The following is a 16,111-nucleotide window of genomic DNA, read 5'->3' as shown; positions in this document are numbered from 1 at the left end:
TAGAATATTTAACAGGTAACATACAACATGTCAACAGATTTGCATTTATGTCAACAGAACATCAATTCAAATATCAACAGATTTGCATTTATGTCAACAGAACATCAATTCAAATATCAACAGATTTGCATTTATGTCAATAGAGTATAATTCACCAACAAAGTACAAAAAAGTCATGTTAATGAAAATCAAACCAAAATACCTTCAATAGTTGTCGACGTCGACTCGGAATAAGATGAAGAATCCATCAGATAACACCTTAGGCGTTGATTATGAAGGGAACTCGAAGTTAAAGATGAAAAAGCAAAAAAAAACTTATTAGGAATAAATTTGACTGGGCATCAACAAATAAAGCATAAAAAAAGAATCAAAGTCGATAAAATCAACCTAAAAACTTCAGATTCAACCAAACTTCGTCGAATTAGTTGTCTGTTTTTTGAAAATTTATCAATTTTCGGATGAATTCTAAGGAATCGTTAAATCTGAGAGAAATCTCACAGAAATTAGAACACATAAATTGTTGGAATCGATTGAATCAGAGATCTCACAGAAATCGCGATTGAATCAGAGATCTCACAGAAATCGCGATTGAAAGCTGAAGAACCCTAAATTAAAACACGAAATTACCATTCTGCCCTTTTATAATTAATTAATCTAAATATTTTTTAATGTGGTAAAATCTAGACCACTCATTTAATAAAAATGAGTAGCTGATAAAACATCTCAATTCTCAATTAAGCTAAAAAATCTCAATTGATCACAAACCCTCCCCTATATATATATACAGAGAGATTATCAAAGTATAACTAGAGAACAAATCTCAACAATTATATCAAAATGATCTAGTTCACTATATGGGCGATTTAGTTCACTATAAGAGTGTGATTTAGTTCACTACAGGAAGGAGTGAACCAAAACACCATTATAGTGAAGTATTTACTTCGTGAAGGATTTAGTTCACTATAAGAGTGATTTAGTTCACTACATGAAGGAGTGAACTAAATCACTCTTATAGTGAACTAAATTCGTGTTCTCTAGTTATGCATTTAAGTAGTGGTTTCACTATATCACTACTCTCTCTCTCTATATATATATGTATATATAGGGTAGTGAATATATATATATAGGGAGATGATCAAAATAAGTATGTGTTTAAATCCAGAAATGCAGACCAAATCTCACCCCTAGGATTAGATGATCTAATGGTCAATAATTAACCAAAAACACGGAAGGTCATAATTAAGTAATTTTAGGTCATATTATAATATTTGGATTTAATGTCATACTAAGATCGTTTTAGGTCATGCTTTGTTAGCATGACCGACAAATTACCTAATTATGACCTAAAAGTGCCCTAATTATGATATTGTTCTGCGTTTCTGTATTTAAATCCAGTTTTGTATAGATCAAAACCCTATATATATATATATATACATATATATATATATATATATATATATATATATATATATATATATATATATATATATATATATATATGGTAGTGTTATTCTCCTTTTCCCTCCTTAGTGTCTATTTCATTCTTAATATCAACCATTAGATTAGAGAAATGGGCGATCAAGATCAAAATTGAGTAATTAATCCCGTGTTGCATTATTGGTCCTATTTTGTGCATTATGAGGGTACAATAGTAATCCAATAATGGCTGGAACGTGTTTCAAAACGGAAGTTCCGATAATTAAGCGGGAGACCTTCCATCTACTGACTCCATCCCATAAACCCTCGATCAAACCTTTCTCCCCTAATTCAAAACCATGAAACCCTACCCGCCCCTAAACACCGACAGAAACCACCTTCACCATCGATTCTCACCATGAAAAGCTCAATCAATCACCGACAGAAACCACCGTCAACACCGACAGAAACCACCTTCACCATCGACAGAAACCACCTTCACCATCGATTCTAAGTTCGCGCGCGCCGTCGGTCGTCGATTCGGTTTCTCTTAACCAAAACGGTGTGCCTCTAAAGGCCAGATTTTTAGTTATAAATACTCCTATTCATCGATTGTCGACTTCTAGGAGGCGATATAGTAGACGATTCACATTTTTTAGTGTTTATTTGAAATAATGCTCATGAAATTTGGTTGATGTTTATAAAAAGTTGAATTTTTTGGCGTTTGATTTAGGGTTTTTTACATTAATGAAGTATTTAGTTGATTTTGGAGTTATATTTGGTTTTCTGTGCGAATATTGTGGTTGAAATCTTACTGATGTTGTCGATGTTCCTATAAATCATGCGTGCATGCATTATTTGTTTGATGTGGGACATAATTGACCAGATTATTGCAGGACCCTGCTTTGGCATATTTCAAAATTTGCAGTATAATAACTACTGTTTGATGATTGAGGTCTTGTTCTTGCAATCTGAGTCCAGTATTTATGTTGTATTGTTGCATTATTTGGTTGGTGAGGTACATTATTGTAGTATGAGTGAAGAGTGAATGTTTATTTTCTAAATGTACATTATTGGGTTAATGTTATGCATTATTAGGTTGATGTTGTGCATTATTTAACTATTTCTATGCATTATATACATGTTTCATGCATCAAGTGCCTGCTGTTATACATGGGTTAAAGAGTGAATAGACTATTTTTATGTTCATAACTAGCCTGAATCTGTACATTATGTAGCTATTTAAATGCATTTTTAATCCTGTTTTATGCATCATTTGACTGCTGTTGTAAATGAGTCTAAGAGTGAATGAAATATTTTTATATGTTCATTACTTGAGTGATTCTGTTCATTATTTGGTCATTTGAATGCATTATTTATCCTGTTTTATGCATCATGTGAATGATGTTGTGCATGGGTCAAAGAGTGAATGGAATATTTATATGTTCATTACTTGACCGGATCTGTACATTATTTAGTTATTTTAGTGCATTATTTATAATGGTGTATGCTTTATGTGACTGTTGTTAGACATGGGACAATGGGTGATTGCAATATTCTTGGTGCATTTGTTGATTTATTCTTAACATTATTTGATTATTAAAATGCATTATGTACAAGTTTTTAGGTATTATTTTTATGCTTCTGTACAAGAGTGTATAAGTGAATGTAGTATAACTATCCACATTATTTTATTCAGTTTGTACAGTATGTAATTAATTGTATGTTATTATTCTGTATGTTGTACAGCATCAAAGCAGCTTAGTTTGGACATCGACAAGGTGGTCGATGATATACTGCCAGTAGGAATTGCCCAAAAATTCCGGGAGCGATTATCAGAGGCTGGGACTAGTACAGCTCCGGAAGCGACGGAGGATAGGAAACCAAGGGGTAGGAACGTTGACCATCTGTATTGTCGACGAACCCCTACCGAGTTTTTGAATTGTATAAAGAGTTTAACTCTACGGCAGAAGGAAGCCGTCACGGAACTTGTGCATGAGTCTAAGAGTGAATGCAATATTTGTACATTATTTAGCTATTTCTATGCATTATTTATCATGTTTTATGCATCATTAGATTGCTGTTGTACATGAGTCTAAGAATGAATGCAATGTTTGTATGTTCATTACTTGAGTGATTATGTACATTATTTGGCTATTTGAATGCATTATTTATCTTGTTTTATGCATCACGTGGTTGTTGTTGTACAAACTAGACCCTAGCCCCTAGGCTTGTTAAACCCTTAGGGAAAACAAGAAACGTGCGCCAAACATCGAAAAACGGCACAACGTAAATTAAATGGGCCAGGATAAATATTTATTCCATATTACAAATAATGCATTACAGAAACTAAACTACGCATTATACTATACTAAAATGTACATTATGTATGTCTGTTTTAAAAAATACCTACGCGCTATGCATGTGCAACCCAAGATGAATTACTGCAGCTCGTGTATTTGGACAACATTTTTTAGACTTATAACACACTACACCCTAGCCCCTAGGATTGTTAAACCCTTAGGAAAATCAAGAAACGTGCGTAAAACATCGAAACATGGCACAACCTAAATTAAATGGGTAAGGATAAATGTTCATTACATACTACAAATAATGCATTACAGAAACTAAAACTATGCATTACACTACATAATATGTGCATTATGTATATCTGTTTTAAAAAATGCCTACGCGCTATGCATGTGCAACCCCAGACGAATTACTGTAGCTCGTGTATTTGGACAAAATTTTTTAGACTTAGAACATACTACACCCTAGCCCTAGGATTGTTAAACCTTTAGGGAAAATAAGAAACGTGCGTAAAACATGGAAACACGGCACAACCTAAATTAAACGGGTAAGGATAAATGTTCATTACATACCACCAATAATGCATTACAGAAACTAAACTACGCATTATACTACGCAATATGTACATTATGTATATCTGTTTTAAAATATACCTACGCGTTATGCATGTGCAACCACAGACGAATTACTCCAGCTCGTGTATTTGGACAACATTTTTTAGACTTAGAACATACTACACCCTAGCCCTTAGGCTTGTCAAACCCTTAAGGAAAATAAGAAACGTTCGCCAAACAACGACACATGGCATAACTTAAATTAAACGGGTCAGGATAAATGTTCATTACATATCACAAATAAGGCATTATAGAATCTAAACTACGCATTATACTATACAAAATATACATTATGTGCAACCACAGATGAATTACTGCAGCTGGTGTATTTGGACAACGTTTTTTAGACTTAGAACATACTACACCCTAGCCCCTAGGCTGGTAAAATCCTTAGGGAAAACAAGAAACGTGGGCCAAACATCGAACCACGATACAACTTAAATTAAACGCGTCAGTATAAATGCTCATTACATATCACAAATAATGCATTACAGAAACTAAACTACGCATTATACTATACAATATGTACATTATGTGTACATTATGTGGATCGACGACCGAGTTCACGTTCACCAGCACTTCAAAGTCCCCGAGTTGAACCATTAAACTCACCAGCGCAACCTCTTCTACCACCGCGTTTCGCTCAACCTCACCTCCCTCCCGTCGCTCGAGGACTCCGATTTCACTAGCCTCTCCGCCGGCAAAAAATCAAACGACATCGTTTTATCGCTCGACGACAATCAGACGATCCACGACGATTTCCTCAGCGCGAGAGTCTCGTGGCTGAATTGCTGCAACAATCAGTTAACGACTGACCTGTTCATTAAATTCTATAACATATACAAAAAACCCGCTCATAAAACCTATACATTGTCGTTCACATATCATGCATTATATAATCAATACCATCCATTATCTATTAACATTTGGCGCATTATTTGTAGCGGTTTAAACTACTAACCTAGCCATACCGAAAATTATATCCTAAAGGAATGCCTCATAACCATTTGGTGCATTATATGTATCCAGTTACTACCCTAGCCACGCCGAAAGCTAAACCAAAACCCCAAATGAATGATTCATAAACGCGTTCACTCGTTATTTACTCTATCCTAAACCTTGCAGTTCCCAGAGTACGCATTATATAGTCAATAACATTCAGTATCCATTCTCATTTGGTTCATTGTTTATACCGCCATAACATGAACCCTAAACGGCAACAAATCAAAACTGGACATAATGTTTAAACATGATTTCACAGTACTCGACATACATGCTCCATAAGTAGCATATACAAGGAATGATCTGAAATGGTAGAAAGACATCCGATACATAAACAAATACACGCATACGAATCAAAATCGCTTGCCTTACCTTCTTCCATTAATGAGAGAACAACAACTGCTGCAACGCAGGCGATAAACGATTCTAATACCGAGGATCCGGTAACCAAGAGGCTTGAATTTCAACGTGTAGAAACTAATAGGAAAATTGCAGAGATAGTTTAGGAAGAAGATGCGTCTGGAACGCGTGACAAAACTCCAAAACCGCAAGATCTTGAAGGGAGGAAATCAAGGAAATTTCCATAACCACCAACATAATGTTTCCCTATTATGACCTTGTACGCTCACTAATTGAATAAAATAAACTGATTTAATTGAATATTTTCGTCCACAAGATGGGGATAATCAACGGCTGAGATGAAGAAGGAAATAGGAGGAATTATGGAAAAAGGAAATGAATACATCCATATATATATATATATATATATATATATATATATATATATATATATGGTAGTGAATATATAGGGTAGTGAATATAATGAAAACCATATATCTAATACAAACTCAAAACTTTAATCCTAGCCACTAAATATTACTAATCAACGATTATAATGTTTCCATTTGAAAATATCAATAACTTCTACTCCCTCCATCCCATTAAATATGCAAAATTTGGAAATCGGCACAAGTTTTTATGTAGTATTGTTTTGTGAGTTAATGAAGAGAGAGTAAAGTAAGAGGGATGAAAAAGTAGAGATAGAGATATTTTCATTTTAGGAAACGTTTCATTTTTAATGAGACAATCCAAAATGGAAAACGTTTCATTTTTAATGGGACAGAGGGAGTATAAATATGTCAACAAGTGGTATAATAGACACTTTCATGATTTGGTGAATCATTTAATTATCGAATAATTATGTAATTCCGATTTCATCGTTCTCTCTCCTTCCACTATTCACGTTTTTAGAATTAGCATAGAATCAACACGATTTCACCACAAAATTCAACACCAGCAGAACAAAAGAGTCAACACAATTTCATCGCAAAAAAAACAACAGCAGAATAAAAGAATCGACGATTCAACACGAAATTCAACATCAATAAAGCTTCAACGCCATTTCAACATAAAATTCGACATCAACAAAGTGTCAAGGATTCAGCACGAAATCCAACATCAACAAAGATTCAACGCCATTTCAACACAAAATTCAACATCAACAAGGAATCAACGACACAGTGTCAACGCAAAATTTAAGTAATTTTTTCGACGAATCAGCACATGATCAGAATTAGCTAGGGTTTTTTACTGGAAAAATTTAATTGTTGAGAATAGGAGATGTCAATTACAATGGTGAAGATCCTCGCTAAAGATGTGAATATTTGTAGTTTGAAAAGTGGGAGATTAGCAGCGATGTGAATATTTGCAGTTTGGAAAGTGGGAGATTAAATAGGAACGCATAAACCGCTGATCAAATTAAGTTACAAAATTACTCTCTGTTGACAAAATATATGCTCTTGTTTACATAAGAATTGAACACCATATTATCCACAAATCTAATATAATTAGTGGCTAGGATTAAAGTTTTGAGTTTGTATTAAATATATGGTTTTCATTTGATCACAACCCTATATATATATATATATATATATATACCTATATATGGGTGCGTTAAAATGACAACACCTCGTAAAGTAACACCATACTATCTGTCACGACCGCCCTTTAGGGTTATTAAATACGGGCGATCGTGATTAAAAGAATTTAATGAAACGGACGAAAAGAATTAGGGTTTCAACACAAGTTGGACCAACAATTAATATCCAAATAAATAACCAAGAGTTTAATATTATCCAACAAGGAATTCAGAATATCCATTACCCCAACAATTAAAGTTGTCGGCCCAAATAAATCATAATTTAAGACACGTCACAGCGGAAACGACCAAGAGAAAGAGTGACGCCATGTGTGAAGACACAACGACACTCAAGGTTCAAAGACATCAATAATATATTATATTCATTTGCTCAACACCACCACATCCTCGTCGCCGCTCAACCTGCACATAGGGAAAACACATGCAGGCCTGAGTACTATAAAATATACTCAGTGGGCTCACGCCGAAAACATTTTCAATAAAAGTTGTCAATTTATCATGCCACACTTAAGTAACCGTCGGGGTTTAGCTTTAGAAATGCCCGAGGCACTAAAATCATTTTCCCATAGTAAAAGTCGACTGATCAGTCATTTTCCCATAGACGTTAGCCATATCTGCCAATACATGACTTGGAATGTGGCCACAAACCAAGCCACTAGACCGGCCAGCCCGTAGCTAGCACACGATCTACCATAGGTGTACACTAGTCCAGGTAGGGTTTGCGGCCCCACGTGGACCCGAATTCGATTTATATAACAACGGCACATAGCCATACCAGATAGGCACGTAAAACACAAATCACGGCATGATAAAGTCATTTTAAACCACCCTTATCTCTCCACGGTCATACGTAAAAGAGTTTAGTAAAATAAAAACCCACACGTAGGGCAGGGTAGAAAAGAAGCCCACCTCGAGTGCTTATTCCAAAACTATTTTCTTTCCTTTGCGATCACGATTCCCTTGCGAGATATCACCTTTAGAATTAAAATAACACATAAATCAACACACTTTCAAATTAAGTAAATAAAATGCATGCACCCTAGTTTAAATCTTTTATCTCCCCTTTTTTTTTCTCGATTTTTCGATCGTTCGACGGCCGCTTACGCTCCCAATTTCCACCGTTGGCTCCCCGTATATTTTAATGATTTAGACTTAAATCCTAATATTTAATTAAGCCCATGAATTCATTATCGAAAATATTTCCCTCGCAAAACTATCTATTTCGAACATAGGATAAAAATTATTAAACTTCCACATTATCCGGAAATTATTTGAATAATTCCCCATAATTAATTTATCGGCCCAAAACTTAATGAGCCCAAATGAAGAAAACCCCCTCCCTCACCTACGTGTAACACACCTTCTTCCCCCCCCCCTTCTCTCTATCTCTCGACCAAAACTGCAGAAAATTTTCCTCCGATTTCCATCGGCTTTCTCAAATTCCGTCGGCCCCCCCCGTCTCATTCACGACGGCGACCTCACCGTCCCCTCGCTCCGAGTCGCCGTTCACGATTCGCCGCTGTCCGCAGTCGCGCTGCTCCCCTGGACCGCTGCCGCTGCTTCTGCCCGTCGCCGGAGGGAGCCCGCCGTCGCCGCCCGCCGTCGCTGCTGTGCGGCTCCAGCTCCGCCGCGAAGGTTGCCGCCATCGGTCGGCCCCAATTAACCCCGATTTCACCCGCAAGGTAAGTTCCCATTAGAAACAAAAACGTTTCTTTTCATTCCTATTTGGTTGCTACGGTTATCCGATCAGAGAGGATTTTCAGATTTCATAATATTTACAAAATGTAAGCAATTGCCGAGGGGAGTTGGTGCTGGGAAAGTAATGTATGGATGCAGCATGCGATAAGTCATGTTCCAAATCTGGGTAGGAAATTACCTCCGTGAATTGGATTTGGGTTGTGAAGTTCACAAGGCTGAAAGGCGAGTTCTTGAAGCTGGAGGAGTTTGATTACTGCCGGAAGCAACAATTTGATGTTAGATTTTGAAACAGGAGAGAATTTAGATACAAATGATAAATCATAGTTTACCTTGGATAGAAGTTGAAGATGATTCTTGCTTGCAGAGACGATAGGTGAGAAAAGAAATAATGGCTGAAGATTTAATATAGAGGAAAGGGGTTGGGGATATGGGAGAGATTCATGGGATTGAGGGGAGGCGGTTTCAACGGGGTTGAGGGAGGGATTCAATTTTTTTCTTCTTTTCTTTTTTTTTCTTCTTATTTTTGAATTAGTTGAATTTATTTGGTATTTTATTTGCAGGTTACGGAGGAGGAAAATTCCATCACGGAGCAGGAAAATCTACATAAAATCTTTAATTAAGATTTGAATTAAAGATATTTTGTCTTAATTAATTTAGTTTAATTCGCAGCCCATTGTATTTTATCACGGACTAAACTTTTATATTAATTATTTAATTTATCGGATCCAACACGGAATTGAGTCCAATAAATATTCCTCACGGACAGGAGTTAATTAAATTCTCATAATCATTTATTTCACAAATCCCCAATTAACAACAATTAATTACCAACAATCAATTCACGGACTTCGCAGAGTTAATACCATTAAAACAAGTAATTTAGGTTCACAAAATAGGTTTAGAAAAACGGGGCGTTACATCCTATCAACCTTAGCAAAAATTTCGTCCCGAAATTTGTTACTCTCAAGTAAAGAGTTCGGGGTATAATTCCCTCATTTTGTCCTCATTCTCCCACGTGGCTTCTTCATGCCCATGATTTTCCCATAGTACTTTCACACAAGCAACACTTTTATTTCTCACAATTTGGATCTTTCGGTCCAGAATAGATTGGGGTCTCTCTTCGTAGCTTAAGTCCGGATTCAACGCGACTTCCTCAAAACGGATCACGTGCTTCGGGTCGAACACGTATTTTCGTAACTGCGACACATGGAAAACGTTGTGAACATTTCCAAGGTTTGGTGGTAGCGCCAAACGGTATGCAACGGGGCCTACTCCTTCAAGAATTTCATAAGGCCCAATAAATCGCGGCTTCAGTTTGCCCTTGACGCCGAATCGTGTTATCCCTTTTGATGGGGATACCTTCAGGAAAACCTTGTCGCCAGCTTGGAATTGTAAATCTGTGCGTCGGACGTCCGCGTATGATTTTTGTCTATCTTGAGCTTCTTTTATCCTTTCCCGAATTTGCCGCACGATTCCCACCATCTCTTCAACTGCGTCAGGTCCAAGTATTCTTCTTTCGCCAACCTCGTCCCAGTAGAGCGGTGATCTACACTTTCTTCCGTATAATGCCTCATACGGCGCCATGTTTATCGTTGCCTGGAAGCTATTGTTGTAGGCGAACTCGATCAATGGTAGTGCTGCCTCCCAACTTCCTCCTCGGTCGAGTACCACGGCTCTCAACATATCTTCGAGAGTTTGGATCGTTCTTTCGGACTGTCCATCGGTTTGAGGGTGAAATGCTGTGCTGAAGTTCAATTTGGTTCCAAGCTCCTTCTGTAGACTTATCCAAAATCTTGAGGTGAATTTCGGGTCACGGTCGGACGTGATAGTCACTGGGACTCCATGCAATCGAACTATCTCCCTTATGTAAATTTGAGCCAGTTTATTGGACCCATAGCTTATGAGAATTGGTATGAAATGCGCACTCTTGGTAAGTCGATCTATAACTACCCAAATGGCGGTGTTCCCCCTTAAAGTCCTTGGCAAACCTGTCACGAAATCCATGGCGATGTGCTCCCATTTCCACTCGGGGATCTCTAGTGGTTGTAACTTCCCATACGGTCGTTGATGTAGAATCTTCACTTGCTGACAGACTAAACATCTCTCGACGAATGACGCTATGTCCCTCTTCATACCATTCCACCAAAAGGACTTCTTCAGATCTTGATACATTTTCGTACTTCCCGGGTGAGCGGTGTAAGGTGTCTCATGAGCTTCACTCATCACCTCGTTTTTGAGCTCCTTATTATCCGGCATGCATAATCTTCCTTCGAAAGTAAGGGCATTGTCACCTTCTTCACTAAAGTTCCCAGACTCGCCGGTGATGGAGGTACACCCAAGCTGATCAACAAGGACAAGAAGATGGATCCATTAATCATTCAAAGTGGACCAATTACAAGAGCTAGAGCTAAGAAGATAAAGGAGTCCATGATGCTTTTAGTTGATGAAATAAAAGCCCAATTCCAAGACCATTCAACATTGGGCCAAATGGTGAATATTATTCAAGTTAGTGGGCAGCCCAATGCATGAAGTTTTGAGTCAATATATATCACATTTTGGAGGCCCAAATTGAAGATACATGATGCATTTTCGTCCAAGTTGGAGCAACCAAAATGAAGAGTCATTGTTAAGTTACTTTTTGAGTTAAATAAGTGACTTTAGATATCCTAAAGTCACACCAATAGTTTAGGAGTTACTTTTCACTTATTATAAGTCATTCTAAAGGTCTTAAGTTGTACTAATGATATGAGACTTTCAAGAGTCCATTCTAGCCTATAAATAGGCTTGTAAGCATGTCATTTGAGGACATCATTGATCAAATACGAAAATAGAGTTTGTCTTGTGAGTTGAATTCTCTTTGTAGAGTTTTTCACTTGTTTGGAACTTATCAAGATACTTTGAGCAAGTTCTTGTGGCGTTCAACCATACCGAGGTTCTTGGCTGATTACATAGCCAACGGGTCGAGGTTTTCCAAGCTCTGGAAGTGGATCAAACCAGATTATCAATCAAGGAAATCCGCTGCCAATCATTATACGTGGGGTTCTTGGATCAATATATCCAACGGGTCCTTCGTCGTATCCCAATCCATATCATTTGGTATCACGAGCCAACTGGTATTGATCTATCCATAGCTTTATCTTACATTGTTTATCTTTCATATCCTTGAAAAAAAAATCCAAAAAAAAAAAATCCAAAAAAAAATCCGAAAAAAAAATCAGAAAAAAAATTCGAAAAAAAAATCCAAAAAAAAAAATCCGAAAAAAAAACCCCAATACATATTTCACCTCATATTTTCTTGACCATTTCCTTTCATCCTTCATTCAAGGGCTGAAGTTTGGTTGGTCGTTATTAGTTCTTGTTTTGTTTTTGATTTGTTTTTTTACTTGTGTTATCTTTGCAAAAGAGAAAGAGTGGTAAAAGGCTTGAGTGGTGAGGTTATTTGAGGGGAGGTAAAAGCCAACGAGTGATATACACGAGTGTTTTGTGAGGTTTAATTTAGTGTGATACACGAGTGAACTGTGAGGATGGATTCTACTGACGATCATATTCCAGTTGATCCTACGTTGAAAGCCATGCAACAACAATTTGCAAGGTTTGCACGGATTCTGGAAAGTGTTTCAGGGCGGTTGGAGAGGCTAGAAGTTCAGGCAACAAATGAAAATAATAACGAGGAGGAAGAGAGTGGAGGAGAAGATGATGCTTCATATAGGCATCGAAATGAGAGACGTGGAAACGGTAGAAGAGGGCGTACAAATGAAGTGGATGGTGATTTGAGAAGTATCAAACTGAAGATCCCAACATTCCAAGGAAGGAGTGACTCCGAAGCTTATTTGGAGTGGGAGAGAAAGGTGGATCTCATCTTTGAATGTCACAACTATTCCGAGGAGAAAAAGGTTAGACTTGCTGCTATTGAATTCACTGACTATGCTATAGTTTGGTGGGATCAATTGACAACCAGTACAAGGCGATACGGAGGAAGACCAGTTTCGACTAGGGAAGAAATGAAAAGCATAATGCGTAAGAGATTTGTACCTTCTCATTATTTTCGTGAATTGTATCAAAAATTACAATCTATGAAACAAGGTACTAAATCTGTTGATGAGTACTACAAAGACATGGAGATTGCCATGATTAGGGCAAATGTTGAAGAAGATAGAGAAGCAACTATGGCTCGATTCTTATGTGGGCTGAATAGGGAGATTGCAAACATTGTGGAGCTTCAACACTATGTGGAGTTGGAGGACATGGTTCATATGGCCATGAAGGTGGAGGGACAATTGAAGAAGAAGGGAACAATCCAAAAGAATTTTTCAACAAGTTCTCATTCTTCAAGGACAAAAGAGTGGACTTCAACCAAACCCAATTTTGGGGCAGGTTCTAAACCCCAAAATGAGGCGTCGACATCCAAGTCCAAAGAATTTGAGAAGGGTAAAGGTATTTCTACTTCTACTTCTACTCGAAATAGAGATATCAAATGTTTTCGTTGTCAAGGTGTTGGACACATTGCATCTCAATGTCCAAACAAAAGGGTGATGATTTTGAAGCCAAATGGAGAGATAGAATCTGAAAGTGAACGTGAAGATGATGATGAGGAGGAGGAGGATAAACAATTGGAGGAGATTGAACCAGAACATGGAGAACTTTTGGTGGTTCGAAGGGCTCTAAACATGCAAAACAGAAACGATGATCAGCAAAGGGAGAACATCTTCCACACAAGGTGTTTGGTCCAAGGTAAACTTTGCATAATGATTATTGATGGTGGTAGTTGTGCAAACGTTGCAAGTTCTGAAATGGTGGAAAAGTTGAGCTTAACAACGGAAAAACATCCTAATCCGTACAAGCTACAATGGCTTAATGAATGTGGAGAAATTCGAGTGACTAAGCGAGTTCTAATTTCGTTTTCAATTGGCAATTATAAAGATGATGTTCTTTGCGATGTTGTGCCAATGCATGCTAGTCACATTCTTTTGGGGAGGCCATGGCAGTTTGATCGTAGAGTGACTTATGATGGATTTCACAACCACTACACCTTCAAGCACAACAACAAGTCTATTATGCTTGTGTCTTTAACACCTCAACAAGTTCAAGAGGACCAACAGAAATTGTCACAAGCAAGGAGAGCTCGTGAGGTTGAGAGGAAAAGAAGTGAGAGCATTGAAAAAGAGTCGAGTGAAAAAAAGAGTCGAGAGAAAAGTAAGAATGAGAGGAAAAAAGGTGAGGGCATTGAAAAAGAGTCAAGTGAAAAGAGTCCGAATGAAAAAAAGAACTTTTATGTGGGAGCAAGAGAAATAAAGAGTGCAATAGTTGAAAAAAAGAGTGTTTTCATCTTAGTGTACAAACAGTCTTTGTTTACCACTAACGAATTAACCACTTCTTTGCCAAGTGCTTTTGTGTCTCTTTTACAGGAATTCGAAGATGTTTTTCCCGTGGAAGAATCGAGTGGATTACCGCCATTAAGAGGTATTGAACACCAAATTGACCTTATTCCCGGGGCAGTTCTACCAAATCGACCAGCCTATAGAGCCAATCCCGAAGAGACTAAGGAAATTCAAAGGCAAGTGCAAGAGTTGTTGGACAATGGAAAAATCCGTGAGAGCATGAGTCCATGTGCTGTTCCGGTAATTGTTGTTTCTAAGAAAGATGGATCATGGAGGATGTGCATCGACTGCCGAGCAATCAACAAAATCACGGTAAAGTATCGCTATCCTATTCCTAGGCTAGATGATATGCTTGATGAATTGCATGGTTCTGTTGTGTTTAGTAAGATCGATTTGAAAAGTGGTTATCATCAAATTCGAATTAGAGAAGGAGACGAATGGAAAACAGCCTTTAAAACAAAATTTGGTCTATATGAGTGGTTAGTAATGCCTTTTGGTTTAACTAATGCACCAAGTACTTTCATGAGGTTGATGCACCATGTTTTGAGAAAATTCATTGGAAAATTTGTGGTTGTTTATTTTGATGATATTCTTGTCTATAGCAAAAATGTGAATGAACATCTTAACCATGTGCGTGCAGTTTTGGATACCTTACGAAAAGAATCATTGTATGCAAATCTCAAAAAGTGTTCTTTTTGCATGGATAAAGTTGTTTTTCTGGGTTTTGTTATAAGTGCTAATGGGATTGAAATGGAAAAAGAGAAGGTGAAAGCTATTTTAGAATGGCCAATTCCTCAAAATGTAGCACAAGTTAGAAGTTTTCATGGTCTTGCTAGTTTTTATAGGAGGTTTGTCAAGAATTTTAGTACAATTGCTGCACCTTTGAATGAAATTGTGAAAAAGGATGTTTGTTTTTATTGGGGAGAAAAACAAGAACATGCTTTTAATCTCCTTAAAGAAAAACTTACAACTGCACCAATTCTTTCTTTGCCTAACTTTGATAACATGTTTGAGCTTGAATGTGATGCATCTGGGGTAGGCATAGGAGCTGTTTTGTTGCAGGATAGGAAGCCAATCGCGTACTTTAGCGAAAAGTTGAAAGGAGCTCAATTGAACTATCCAACGTATGACAAGGAGTTATATGCTTTGGTTAGAGCTTTGGAAACATGGCAGCATTACTTGTGGCCTAGAGAGTTTGTAATTCACACGGATCATGAATCTCTCAAGTACTTGAAAGGTCAATGTAAGCTTAGCAAGAGACATGTTAAGTGGGTGGAATTCATTGAATCATTTCCCTATGTAATCAAATACAAAAAGGGAAAAGAAAATATTGTGGCTGATGCATTATCTCGGAGGCACATTTTGATCACTACTTTGAGTTCTAAGTTGCTTGGTTTTGAGTTGATTAAGGAAATGTATGATAATGACCCGGACTTTTCTTCTATCTATTTAGCTTGTGAGCATGCTGCATTTGACAAGTTCTATAGGCATGATGGCTATTTGTTTAGAGAAAACAAATTATGCATTCCTAAAGGTTCTATGCGTGAATTGCTTGTGCGTGAAGCTCATGGTGGTGGTTTAATGGGTCATTTTGGAGTCCATAAGACAATGAATGTTTTGCTTGAACATTTCTTTTGGCCTAAAATGCGTGTGGATGTTGAAAGAATTTGTAAAAGATGCATAACTTGCATGCAAGCCAAGTCTAAATCACACCCACATGGTTTGTACAAACCGTTACCAATTCCTAGTGCACC

This window comes from Salvia splendens, chromosome 8 (assembly GCF_004379255.2).
Source record: "Salvia splendens isolate huo1 chromosome 8, SspV2, whole genome shotgun sequence".
Taxonomy (NCBI): Eukaryota; Viridiplantae; Streptophyta; class Magnoliopsida; order Lamiales; family Lamiaceae; genus Salvia; species Salvia splendens.
This window is presented reverse-complemented; position numbering follows the sequence as displayed.